Source organism: Ochlerotatus camptorhynchus, unplaced genomic scaffold (assembly GCF_037179485.1).
Source record: "Ochlerotatus camptorhynchus isolate MF236.1 unplaced genomic scaffold, CSIRO-AGI_Acam_v1.1 ptg000074l, whole genome shotgun sequence".
In the NCBI taxonomy this organism is placed as follows: domain Eukaryota; kingdom Metazoa; phylum Arthropoda; class Insecta; order Diptera; family Culicidae; genus Ochlerotatus; species Ochlerotatus camptorhynchus.
In genome coordinates, this window is record NW_027040564.1 from 551140 (window position 1) to 566215 (window position 15076).

A 15076-nucleotide genomic window follows, 5' to 3' on the forward strand; every position below is an offset into this window, starting at 1 on the left:
TTGAGGAAGAGTTCTCAATATTTTGGGTCGATAAAAGCGAAATATTAGCCAAAATAGTGAACATTACCATGATTTTCATAATCCGGTTTCTCGAAAAGTAGCAAGTTTTAGCAAAAAATTGTTTACTTTCTAAAATGTACCATTTATCATCAATCAAAGGTGAAAGTTTGCCGGACATATAATTTTATATATTTGAGATACCTGAATTCATAGACTACAAAGTTTATTCAATTAGCGTTCGCCAATGCACGGCTTGCTGGCTGCGTGCGATGGAAACGATAGAATATGTCTCTTATGCTTCGCTAGCTGCACGTTGGCGAACGCTATACTAATGTATGCACAAAGCTTCTTCATGTATATTCTCGAACATGTGTGCGTGTGACAAATATTGATAAGATATCTAGATTCATAGTATTTTTTTTTTAATTCTTACAACTACCTGTTATCTTACAATGCCGATTATTGCAATTGATTGTCAATGGAATACGTCCTCGATGTATGCAAGACGACTGAATTGCCGAGAATGGTGCTTCCGATATTTTCTGATGGATTTGTTCCGCCGCTCTTGCGCCTCTTCAGATCATAAACCAATCGGAATATCACAATGGCTTATGATTGTCGGTCCATGTACCAAGATCATGTGTACCGTAGGTGACAAAGGGTAAAAACTATAATAATGGACAACCAACCTTCTAGTCTCTTCTGCGTAGGTTTCGAATGCCTTTACGTCGATTTCAAGCTTGCTAGATAGCGCACACAAAATTGTAACGAATCGACGAAGGATATCCTCCTCAATTCCAGAAAAAAAAATCTGGCGGTGTTGCCATCATTACTATTACCTGACGAAATGAAAATGTATTCGAATGGGTATCCTAACAAGACCATAAAATGATAATCAGTTGTCTTACAAACATCGAGGACATATTCCATCGACTTTTGCTGACCTGTGACCTAGTGATGACAATGCAGAAACAGTTTCTTGACATTGAAAGATAACAGGTAGTTGTAAGAATTAAAACAAAAATAATTACTATGAATTACTATACATGAAGAAGCTTTGTGCATACATTAGTACAGCGTTCGTATTGAGAGCTCTTCCTCAAAACTTACAAATTATTCGACTTAAAAGATACACGGCGTTAAAAATGAAGGATTTCTCGTTTGTATGGAAAATAGTACAAAAAACGTAAATTTCAGTTAAATTTTACAATATTCACTATATCTTCGTTATTTGAAGACCTAGAACTTTAAATCCTTCAGCATTTTTATAAATTATTTTATGTTCTACAACTTTGCCTAAGACAGCAAACCTCTATCGTGCGAAATAAGAAAGTTAGTATCGCAGCACCATCTATGCGGATAAAATTGGAACTAATTTCTATGACCAGATGAACGTGCATGTTAAACCGAGAAACTTTGCCAAAGACACCAATTCAATATAATGCAAAGCCAATGCGCTAGAGGTTTTGTCTTGCTAATTTCGGTTCCTGGCCCAGTGTGCATTGCAGCAATGGAAGCAAAACGTGATCAGCACTCACACACGCATCACGAAACGGTTGCTTTCCAAAGTCGACGACGCATCGACCGAAAGAACTGCTGATGAAAAACAAAGAGGAGGACCACACAATGGTTGCTGCCGAGTAAACAGACGATCACGTGACGCACATCGAGAGTGGCCTGCTTCTGTCGACTCCTTGTACGACCTTCATGATCCTGTCCGCTTTATGTCGACTAGGTGCAACGAAGTCTACATCCTCTTCGACTTCAACTCTACTTGTGGCAACATTTAAGCGTAGACTAACTGAATTGCATTAATGGATCGAGTGAGATTCGTTATTGTGGAAGGTGAGTAATATTCCATTGCTCCTAAATTGTAACGATTATGCTACCTCTATCCTTTTTTTTCTCGATTCACCACTGCCGACGAGGATTGCTTCGGATGATGGATGTCCAATGGAGTTGATAGAATTATAATTTTTTTTATGTTTTTGACTACAGTTGATATTTGAAGCCATGTTCACTTTATGTTATGTTCACGGATGTGCTTGTTTTGTAATGTTTGTACTGTATTGTGCAAAGATATGGGGTTTTCATGCCATTTAAATTGGCTTTTCCCCATCACATTCATTAAGACGTCAAAAAGTCAGATGAATAAATAAATAAATAAATAAATAAATAAATAAATAAATAAATAAATAAATAAATAAATAAATAAATAAATAAACAAGCCACATCCGTCAAACCGAGGGCTTGGAAGCTATATGATAGTCTGCTGTGTGGAAAATTGCCGTGTGTTATCATGGACGATGAAACAAACGTAAAATTTAACTACAAGATGCTTCCGGGAGACCAATACTACACAGTCTGTGATGATCAGGAAGTTGACGATGCCAATAAGTCAATTTTTACCGAAAAATTTGTGAGTGTGGCGATATGTGAGTGTGGCGATATGTGAGTGTGGCGATATGTGAGTGTGGCAAGTTGCCCAAGCCATTTGTGACGAAGGAGACGATTAACACTGAAATTTACGCTCGGAAGTGTTTGAATAGCCGTCTGAGGTCCATGACCCGTCAACATGATGGCTCAGTACTATGTTGGTCCAATTTGGTGTTAAAGCACTACACGAAAGACACGGTAGCTGGATACAAAGCAAACATGGTGCAATACGTGTCAAAGGGATGAATCCTCTGAATTGTCCGGAAGCCTGCTCAATCGAAACTTTTTGGGCCCTTTCCAATGGATATCTACGGAAACACTTTAGAGCAGCGTATTCAATCGAAGAATTTGAAATATACTGGATAAAAGTGGCCAAAATTATCGCCAAGGAATCTGTGGTGAAGCTCATGCGCAGCGACCGATCAAAACTTCGCTCCTTGACATACGATTAAAGGAACTGCGGATTATGTTCATCCAATTGAAAGAGAATACTATAGAGAACATATCTAGATAGAGCTGGAACTAGGGCGTAACAGCTTTTGTAGACAATGACTTCTCTTGATGATTTCTCGAAAGTCATGACTCTCCCTGGCAAATCGACATCACTATCTAGTAGGGGAAGACTTCATAGAAATCAACGAGAGCTCTGTCTAGATATATATGAAATAAAATTTTTAGTTCATGAGCATAACGTTGTTTTATTCCAATAATATACTGTGTTTATACTTTTTGGGACACCCTACATAACACGTACTGTCAAAAATTCTAGGACCCCCTCACTCAAGAGTGGACGTCATATTTTTATTGCCCCGCTTATATTTCAAGCCATACATCAAATAAACATTCATTGCAGCCATGCACCGTCCACCATATTGACAACAATTTCCAGAAAGTCTGCATCCAGCTGACAAAGTAATCAGTCTGTAATCCACCTACCATTGAAAATCCACAATTCCGCGAAATTGATCTTCACAGCATACACACACACTGCAGCCTGTAATGGTTGGTCCAATCGACGACGACGACGACGACGACGACGGCCTCTTCCAATAATGCCGTGATTGAGTCAATGGAACCGAGCGGATAATACCCCAATACGGAATGCAGGCGGACCCTTCTCGGAAAAGGGACCCCATCCGGGTGAAGTCGAGTGGAAAATTGGATTGCCTGCATCTCTTCCTCCTCGACCGCCCTTCCTCGATCCGTACGAGACAAGCTAGCAGTGGCCAAGGTTCCGAGAAAATTGCGCCAGGATGGTGATGAGAAAGAAACAGACCTTCAACCGGCCCGTCATTTGTCACTTTTTCTCTTTGTATTGACTACATGTATTTTTCTTTTGTTTTTTTTTTGTTTGTTTCATTTGTCATAAGCCATAAACAGCCAGAATTGTGAGTGTGTGTGTGTAGTTTTTTTTTCTTCACTTGTTCAAAGGATTTTTTAAACATTAATTTGATTTTTTTTTTGGTTTTAAATCTGCTTTTCATTTGTTGAAAGGTATGATCTTTTTTTTTTGGTGTTTTTCTCTCTTTTTTGGTAATAAAGCGCGGGATTTTCAAAAATTCGTTTATCATTGTTTTGCGTTTTTGTTTTGTTTTGCTCTCTCTGAGGAAATAATTGAAAATGAAAGGAAGGATTTGTTTTGCATTTATGTGATTTTTTGTTTGGTTGTTAAATGTTTTAAGGTTTTTTTTTTGTCGTTTTGTTTTTATAATAGTATATAGGCTATGTCAACATCCACTTTCTTGAAAAGAGAGATAGAGGTGATGCATCTTTAAATGACTTCTGTTTTCATCATAATGACAGCTTACAGCTTTTGGTTTGGGTTGATGTCTCTAGTAGTTTGTTGAGTTGTTCTTTTGTGTGAGTGTGTGTGTGTGTTAGAGTTCTCTATAAATTCTTAAATATCATATTTTCCTTCCATTTCTTTTTCTCATGACTTTGTGCTAGACACATGTTAAAGTTTTTTGTGTGCAAAAATGGTTTTCTTGTTTTACATTTAGTAGTTTTTTTTTTTGTTTGCTTTGTTTTTGTTTAAGTATATGAACAGTGTGCGATTTGCGATTAAATCTTGACTTTGCTTTCGCTTAAACTAATATCGAGTAGTGATCGAGAGTTTGGTAGGAAAAGGGTAGCATTCGCTTCTCTATCCAATTGCGCATGCGATTTTTTTTTGTCGCAGCAAAAACGAGGGCAAAAGCGAATCGTTTGGATTGAAATCGAAATCAAGAAATGAGAATAAGATCACGTAGAAAACTAGATCATTGTACACGCTCGTTACAGTTAATTATAATGTAAATCGTAATGCTTAAGTAGTATCAAAAATATGTACAAAAGTGTATTGTTTCTGTTTGGGTTATGAGAAAGAGCTGCACACTTAACAGGCGTAGAATTTAGTGGTTCGAACATTTGGACTAAGATGCACATTGGAGATGTGGTGGTGAATAATGGGCGCGATGGCACTACTACTGACAAATGGTTTACAGAAGCTGTGAGATTTTCAGTTTTGCTAGGTTTACAAAGCTCCAAATTACTGCACTCCCTAAGCACAAGAAGATTTTAATATATTTTTTGGGAAACTTTGGCTGCTCAGCGTAGACAAGATATGTAACGACCAGTTGCAGTTCAAGTATTAATAGCCATTGGGAGATCCTAAGATGCTGTTGGGGATTCTTCAAAACCAAAATTGGGGATGCACACGTTTGGAACATTTCGATTCTCTCCGTGGTAAAAAACGGGGAACAGGTGAATTTGAGGTAAGCAACGACGAGGATAATAATGTTCATGGTTTGAAGGCCATAAAGCAATACGACTTCCAGAGTTGATAAATGAGATGTTTGATGGTGATCCATAAAATCTCTAGATTCCAAAGTTGATTCATACATACTTAGATTATTTCACAAGAGTCAGTATTTTTACTGGGATTTTGAATTGCTAAAAAGTCGATTAAAATTCAACTGACCGTTCATCCGCAAGGAATCAATGAAATCGACAAATTTTATTTCCTAGCATTAAATGGTGTTAACCGAACTAAGTCGGTACAAGTTCCACAGATTTTTAAACTTTTACCGAACGGTACCACAATGTAGAAACCAAGTAAAACCTTACTGACTGAATTAGTGTTTAAGATCCTCGAATAAGACTCACAAGACCACAGCCTGAGTTGACTAAGAAGATCTCCAGAGGGAATTTTAAGATTTAACAATGGACTCATAAGATCTCTAATGATTATCCATAAGACCATTTGAAGGATTTAGGTGGTGAAAGGAATTGACCCGTAAAAGAAATTTTACGAGTCAATACCGCATACCCTATGACAGCCATGCTCAAACTTTCTTCGACTGCGACCCACTTTGAGAGATTCCAAACTCTTGAAATAATCTTGAAAACGAAATGACAGTTCCCATAGTAATTAAGAAACATCAAACGCCAAAAAATGGCTTTAAATTGCCTTAATGGCCCAATTGGCCTCAAAATGGATGCATAATTTTAAGCGAAATGACAGTTCTCATAATAATTTAGAAACATCAAAACGGTCCAAAAAACGTCAAAAAATGACCCAAGCAAGTCAAAATGGTTTGAAATCATCTAAATGAAATTATGGCCAAAATGGCTGTCACATTGCTTAGACCGAGGGGAGCAACTCTATCTGCAATCCAGGAAAGATTGCATTTTGCTGTTGCTAGCTGCGCGCACGCTGAGTAGATAGAAAGAAGATTGATGACGATTCTGAAGATTTCCTGCAAAAAGATGACGCGCGATGCAAGTAGATGCGAGAAAAGAAAGAAGATTTTTCGAAGATTGATTCGCTGATTTGTGATTTTTGAGAATCTAGAATTGAGATTTAATGGTGTCTCTCCCCTCGGCTTAGAAGGCCTGAAAACGATCAAAAAGTCGGAAAACTAAATTATAGGTAGCCCCAAAAATGCCAAATTTCCCAAATATCCCTTTAATCGCAAAAATGGCATTCAAATGTCATAATGATTGTAATGAAATGATGCAATAAAGTAAGATTCCGTTAAGAGCTTTGAATTAGTTTAAGAAAATTTCAATGCTTCTATTATTTTTGATGCATTAAGATTTGAATTTTCGCAAATATTCAATAGTTTTAAAATATAGCCGGTTCAAGTAGCACAACAATAAATCCCAATAGCTTGTTGTAATTTCAAATTCAGAAATTTTAAAAACATAGGACCATGCTGCTTGAATTTCTGCGACCCACCTAAGGATAGCCCTTTCAGAGGGTCGCGACCTACAGCTTGAGAAACGCTGCCCTATGTGATAAATCCATTAACAAAGCCTTCAATAAAGTTGATCCGAAAAATATCCGGACTGGATGTACACTTATCCGGTAGAGTCTCCGGAATTGACCCATAATGAATCCTAAGATGATGCATAATCTCTCGGGAAGTGATTAAGGCGGACCCTTCGCAGACTACGAGGCTGGCGACGCGTGACCATGGATCGAGTAGTATGATTGGTAAGGTAAGGAAGTGTTGCATTTGGGCTTTGAAGTTGACTCATAAGGCATCCAGAGTTGATCCATAAGATCCTCTCAACAGACTCATAAGGCCCCTGAAATTGGTCAAAGATTTCTACAAACGATCGATATAGCCTCTAGATTGAACTCATTAGGCTTGTGAACTTAAGCCATAAGGCATCCGGAAACAACCTTACGAGATGAATCCTCAAACAATCCACAGAACCTTCATTTATTTTAATCCATTGGGAGTCCGGAGTCGTGAGGCCATTCAAATTGCACTTCGAAGTTGACCCATAAAAAATCCTAAGGTGATCCATAAGTTGTCAAAATTGGATGCACTATATCTTTGAATTTGGCTGCAACGGCCTTCAATGCTGAAACATAGGGGAAATGCAGGTAATGTCGGCCTAAGTGTTCCTAATTTGGGCCCATACATAAATGCAGCAATCGGCTAAATTTTCAATAGCAACCAAAAATATCCATTAGTAACGTCCCAATAACGCGTTCGTCTAGATAAAATTGATAAATAGCAGATTTTTAGCGATGGGCCCAATCTTAGATCCATAGGCCAACATTAGAGACATTTCCCCTAGTTCCACTTAAAACTATTAATAAATTTTAGAAGATGGGCCATGAGATTTCAGGAGTTAATAGAGATGATCTCCGGAGTTAATAAAGATGATTTAAGTTCAGAATTATGTCTAAAAGTATCTGAAATTGACTCATAGTCCACAAGACAAATGGAATCAAAAATTGCCATAGTGTATGAACACTCCGAACATGATGCCTCCGGTAAAATGTGTAACGGCAAAAATGTTTGAAAAATCATAGCTCAGCCATTTATTGACGTATTTCAAATATATTGGAGCCATTTGAAATATCATACTAGAAAAAAATAGATTTTAAACCTATCGATAAATTGCTGAGCAAAGATTTTTCAAACATTACCAATATGCCGGAGGCATCGTGTTCGGAGTCTTAAATACTTATATGGCTTCTACAGTTTATTACTTTGGCATTTGAAGTAGATTCATTAACGTCTCAGATTATAGAAATCCCATAAATCATCCATACATAACTTCTACACACATCGCATGGTTAAGTTCAGAGGCAGTGTTGGAAAAGTTCGCGATATTTCACGAAGTTCACCAAGGGAAAAGTTCATGAGTCATAGTGATTTTTCGCGAACTTTTCCATCACTGTTCAGAGGCCTTAGATGTTAGCAATCTAAGACCTCTGAACATAGCCTTACCATCTTTGAAGATGACCCAAAAGGCATCTAGAATTGACACACAAAGTCACACAAATTATCTCATGAGACCTCAAGGCATAACTTTTGAGGCCTGTAAAGATGACTTGTAAGGTCTCTAACATTGACCCGTAAGGCCTTTGAGTTCAATTGACTTATAAACTCATTGAAGTTGACTCTTAAGGCCTCTGAAGTTATTCTCTAGATTAAGTACGTTAGACCTTGGATGACTGCTTATAAAATCTGTAGAGTTCACGCATAAGTCTTTTGCAGCTAACTCGTAAGGCCTGTGAAGTTGATCAGTAAGGCTTCTAGAACTTTTGGCTTACCTCTTTAGGATCCATAGGCATGGATCTACAAGCTTAATGCAATTGTAAAATTGCGTGTAATAAGTAATAAAAAAGAAGTCACCATCCGCAGATGGTCGCATTTCCAATTCGTATCCTTGGACCAAAAAAAAATGTCACTTCTGTTGCTTCCTGTGGAATTTGGAGTTCTTCCGTAGAATGGCGATAAGTTCTGCGGGGTACGCTGCCACCTACCTTAGCGACACACTTGTCAATGAGTAGTTGTGGTTACTTGTATGTAACGTATTTTAGTCACAATCAAGTTACATACAATTTATTATGATGAAAGTGTGTTGCTTGGGTAGTCTACCTGCTCCAACAACGATGTATCCATCATAAAGACACTATCAGAGCAGTTTTCGAAGCATGCCAGCCGTAATCCCATTGAATATCCAAACCGATCCGCATTCGCCCGAATCAAGCAGACCTTGTTACATCCCCTGACCTTGCCCTGAAACTGAAATCGAGCTTAGCAAAAGCATAAATCCCTACGCTGGCTCAGCCATAAATATTTCATTTTCTTCGCATTAAACTGGCAAAACTTATTCAACCACGGCCATCCAGTGAGAGAGCTAGACCATCCGTTCCATCCGCCTCACCGAGAGACTCCATCGAGCGCTGATTTCCGTGGCTGTCATCCATTTCTTCGCTATCATCGATCGGGCGGTTGTTCCAGCCCACCCACGCGGTGCGCTGCTCTCCGAGGAAGAACGGGAGATGTACAATTATGTTTCAATTTAGCTTACCAACTAGGCACAGAGTGCGGTACGGGTGGTGAGCAATGACATGGCAGCAAAACAAAACTGAAACAAAGCCGAGTATCTATCGGTATTTTCAACAGCGGTCAACATTTCGGCTGGAATTGATTTTATTTCCATTCAAGCCATTGTATGAAAATGAAATGGCCGGCACAATCGTAACGGCTCCAGAAATGGTGAATTATAATTCAAGAGGAGGTTTCCTTCCGAGCTTCCTGAACGGCCGAATTGCTGCTACCTCACAATTCTAGGATGAGGACGGAGAGGGAGCTGGGTATGTTCGAATTTCCGATTTGTTTCGCTTCGTTTACGAGGTTGAAGACTACACCCGAAATCGTTGCTGCGGGGGCGCTCACTAAAGGAGACTTGCGCTAATACTATTATCAGCCCCAGTTCCGATTGTCTTGATTGGGAATTAATTGGGAAAAAAATACACTGACTGGTGGTACCGATAGCTGTGCGCGGCAGCAAGAGAAGGAGCGAGAGAGAACAAAGGTTCTACAAAATTCAACCTTTATCCAATTCCGCAAAAAATATACCGAAACCGGTAACCAGCGCCAAAATAGCCATTCCATGACATCGGAAACACCTTATTCAATCTGTTGTTCTGTGAAAAGTTATCCTGGAAAAAAATAATGAAAACCCATCTGACACCTCTTAGAGCAGCTCCAGCGCTGATGTCCTTTCTATTTCTTAACTGCGTCTGCAATTCGGACTCAAGTTCAGATTAGAAACCCGTTTCCACACAACCAGCTACTGCTCTGAAGATTTCTGATTTTGCTCGAAATATTTGGAACAGCTCTGAAAATAATGATACCACCGACAAACCGACATGAATGACCATAGCAAACACAATAAAATTTCTGACCAAAGCACACTACTGACATAAGGCTCCGTGTTCGCGGGAAATATTTAGCTAAGCCATGAACCCGCATGCAAAAGTTATGAAATGGTTCGTGTCTGATCTATTCTGAACAAATTATTTTTAACTCGATCAAAAAATCCTATGGTTTTGACAGTTTGGATCACTGCACATTTAAATTGGCCGTTTACGATTTTCGCCTGATGTCCGTTAAGTGTCATGTCGGTTTATTGGTGGTGATACTGCTTGAAAATCTTTAAACTTCTCTAAAGTTCTCTGATCTTCTTTGAAGATGTCGGAACTTTGCTGAGAATTTCGGAAATTCTCTGATTGTTTTGGAACTTCTGTAAAGATCCTGTTATTCCAATGAAATAAGTTGAACTGCCCACAAGTTTTCGAAGCTTTCCTAAATTTTTGCAATTCTCCTGAAGTTCTACTGGCTTGAAATAAATAAAACTGTCCTATAGATCTTTAAACTTCCCTGAAAATCTCTGACCTAATTTGAAATTCACAAAACGGAACTGCTTTGAAGATTTCTGATTTTCCTCGAAATATTTGGAACATCCCTGGAAATAATGATGCTGCTTCTCTAAAGTTCTTTGATCTTCTTTGAAAATGCCGGAGCTTTGCTGAAGTTTTCGGAAATCCTCTGAGGTTTTTGGAAGTTTTGTAATGTTCTGTCTGAGTCTGTTGGAACTTCTGTAGGGTGTGTAACACTCTCTGTGCTACCCTGATAATCTCTAGACCTATCTTTTCTGATTTTCTTGAAACTTCCTTAAAGTTTCCTCAATTTTACTCAAATTGTCTGAACATCTCTGAGGTTTTCTTGACTTTTCTGAAGCTCTCTGGATTTATCTGAAGATCCAATTATTTATTATAACTTCCTGCAGCATTCCTGCAGGTGATGAAACCACCATAAGGTTCTCGAAGCTTACCCAAAGTGCCCCAAATTTTACAAAAGTTTCCATACTATCCCGCAGTCTGTTCTTGAAACTTTATCAAAATCCTCGGAATTTCCTTTCATTCCACAGAACTTCTTCGTAGTTCCTACAATTTTGACCGCACTGAATTTCTCTCATCCTTCCTAGAGTTCTCCCTACTCTTCTGATGATGTTCCTGGAATTGCCCTGAAATTGCAGTACCGTGACTGTTTTCGTCTATGTGAAGCTTCCGAAAGTTTTCTTGTTCTTTAAACTTCCTAATGTTTCTAGACTGTCGTTAATTTTTGGAACTTTTTGAAGGTTCTCGCTATTGTTCTGCATTTAATGGAACTGCCCTTGTGAAAGTGGTGGAATCTGTTTTGACATTTACACATGACAGCCTTTTTTCTATAAATTAAATTCCTTGTCAAGGGTCAATTTCGTAGCCCTAATAATCCATAAACGAACGATAACCCGAATGGTAAATGTATTCCACAAATAATTTGAACACGTCGTTAAGTACAGTTTATGTAACTTTTCTATTAGGGAAGCTTTGCGGAGCCGTAATTCAATGTACATTATCATGATTTCTGACGAGGGGGGCGACACATCTAAATCTCAAGTTTAGATGCTCAACAAATCTCACACTAGAGAATCAATCTTCGAAAAATCTTCTTTCATTTGTCGCATCTACTTGCATCGTGCATCATCTTCTTGCAGGAAATCTTCAGAATCGTCAACAATCTTCTTTCTATCTACTCAGCGTGCGTGCAGCTAGCCACAGTATAACACAATTTTTTCTGCATCGTAGATAGAGTCGTCCCCCTCGATTTCTGATGACTATAGTTAATAGCCGCGAACTCGAAAAACACGCTTAGAAATACGCTTAGTCATACAAGTTACGGAATTCATCTTTGACATAAAGAATGAGGCGTAAACAAACATGTCATGTAAAATTAAGTGCTCCGAGACTGAAAAGTTCGAAAGTACGTTTGATTGAGCAGAATTTCTCGTCTATTACGACTCAATTTTATGTCAAAATTGACGTTCGTATATCTCAGTCTCAGAGCACCTAAATTTACATCAATTTTTCCAAGTGTGTAAAGACTACAACAGGTTAAACGTGGATTAAGAACAAGGTACTGCGAGATACACATTAAAATATCCTAATACGCACTGCAGTATACCCTCGGCCAGCTGTCAATTGACGTTGACGCAGCTAAAAGAAGTACACTGTACCAAAACATCATCATCTGTTCGAATGAAACCTCAGACCATTCAAATTGAAACATCGAAATAGTTTTTCCAAATGATAACTGCAACCGGATGATGGTTGTTTTGTAATCAGATAATGTTCCTTTCGAATACAGGATGAACGCCAATACGAGAAGCAAACGGACCTCAGTTTAAATACGTAATGCTGTATGTAGAATGATTGTCTTCCCAAATTGAAATGCATACCAGCATAAATGCGAACCTTCAATTGACCTTACCGAAAATGGTTGACAATTGTTTATAATCCCTGCTAAACTTTAACTGAAATGGTTATGGAACTTAACATGAAAGTTTTTGTGATAAAGTTTGAACCTTATGTATTATGGTTTTTTGTAAGTGAACCTTACAAATAATGGGTTGTTAAGAACCATTACCATTCCAAATTATTGTTTTCTCTATACATTTTTGGGAAAGGAATTATATTGGAACCATTTTATTAATGATTTGAAAACTTTAATGGTAATGGTAATGGTAGTCGGTAAGGCTCATAAATGGTTTTGTAACATCGATCAACTTAATGTGGAATATATCGCGAATTGGTTGCCTGTAAATTACTGATTACCAATTCGCGATACATTCCACGTAAAGTTGACCGATAATACAAGACCATTAATGGATCTTACTGGCTACCAAAACCATTTCGATTAAAGTTCTCAAACCATAAGTAAAAAGGTTCTAATATAGTCAAACAACTATTTTGAATGGAAATGGTTTTTATCAACCCATTATTTGTAAGATTCACTTCCAAAGAACCATAAAACTTTATCACACAAATATTCATGCAAAGTTCCATAACCATTTTAGTTAAAGTTAAGTAGGGATTATAAACAATTTTTAACCATTTTCGGTAAGGTCAAGTTATGGTTCGCGTTTATGTGGGTTTGGTATTGCCCTAGCCCCATAATGCAAATCATCCAAAACGATGATGAAAATATCATCGTCATTTGCTGATCTGAGCTGACATGCGACGTGGAAACATTGTCATCGCTATGGTACGAACATTGGTAAAGCGTGGAATCCTAAGATTGTCTATTTCGTGGTGGAGGAAGAATCCTCTGCCAACAAACGATTTTTGTACCCATCATGGAATGGCTGTTCCTGGCTACTCAATATGGAAATGTGATCAATTGAATTATAAATCTAATTTAAAGCATTTGCAAGTCATCCTATTCTTAAATTGTTGTCGTACGAGCGCTGTATGTTTTACAGCTAGTTTTCAAATAAATACCATTCTTTATTTGACTAAAGTGTAACATATTGACTGATGATGAATTCAACCATAAGGCAATCATCCGAAATTTGAAATCATATTGTAAAAGAGCTCCAGCAATGCAATGATCATTCAAAGTATTGCTGATGTTTTCTTTCAGTGTAGAGTGTTTGCCAACACTCTTCCTCTTCCTCTTTCGCCTACACGCAGTTGAATAGGTAAGTTGTACTGAGTGCAAAGCTCCGTGTTCCTGTAATCGATTGCGGGTAATCGGCAGAACCTCACAGGGTGAATGCTCGTTTTAATCTCCGTCACCGTTGTATATGACAGCCATGATATTTGCCAGCCCTGGTCAAGATTCTTCGGGATCCCTATTGAAATTCTCCAGAATCGGATCCAGATCGGATCTGCAGCACCCCGAGTGGGATTTGAAGAATTCCAATTAGAATTTCCAATGTAACCCCGAAGAATTCTCGATTACTTTTTCGAAGGGACGTATCTGCTATTAAAAAAAAAGCATTTGATCGTCGATTTGTAACTAGTAGCTCGCCAACGTAATAACACTATCAGGTAGGGAAAAATTTCCTTTATCTTATGACAGTGTTAGCATGCGTGAGCAAACTACCAGTTACGCCAAATACCTCCCTTCGAAAAAGTAATCGAGAATTATGACTGAAACTCGATTTGAATTACACTGATTTGCAATTGACTGGATTATATCCGGAAAAATAGACCACTTTTTTGCTCTCTCGTAAATGTAATCCACTGCTCATCATGGACGTTAACATTACTTTTATCAGAGATTTTATCAAACACCCCATTATGTGTCACGGTTTGCTCTCGTTTCACTATGAAGAATTAACGAATGATCAAACAATAGAAGAGTTACTGAGCTAAGCCAGGCCCCACTGGTTATGTAACGATTATTTTAGCGCTGCCAATGTTGCAAATCAAAAATTCGCATCATTTAGCTTGGTAACTGTCAAATGAGCTTGCGGAAATAAGAATTAGTACAGAAATGCCTTCAGAGACTCTTTTCAGGCAGGAGAAATGAAAACAGAACAGGAGCTGCTCGTAATGCCCGTAGAATTTGACTAAAAGATCAGTTTACTCACTTTCGCTCAAATCTCGGTTACTCATACACTGACTAAAATTTGTTCTAATTTTAGTAAATGTCGCACATATTCGAGCGAAATTAAGTGGTGGTTTCAGCAAAAATGAGCAAATGAAATTCAATTTTAAGTCAGATTCTATGGCCGCGTCAAAGTCACGTAGGACAGGTCTCTAAATGCTGAAAATGTCTTTATAAAATTGCACAAACTTCTATGTCAAAGTCACAAAAAGTAGGGGAAATGGATGTAATGTCGGCCTAAATACCCCTAATTTGGGCCCATACATAAATTCAGCAATCAACTAAATTTTCAATAGCGACCAAAAATATCCATGAAAACCGTCCGAATGACGAGTTCATCTAGATAAAATTGAGCAGATTTTTAGTGATGGGCCCAATCTTAGATCCATAGGCCAACATTAGAGCCA

At 38.1% G+C, this 15076-nt stretch overlaps 1 protein-coding gene across 2 annotated transcripts in view; it reads right to left on the minus strand.

Moving 5' to 3' along the window:
• Nca (neurocalcin homolog) overlaps positions 1–15076 on the minus strand; it is a 501567-nt gene that overhangs the window by 58641 nt on the left and 427850 nt on the right. The gene's annotated exons all lie outside the window — the stretch shown is intronic.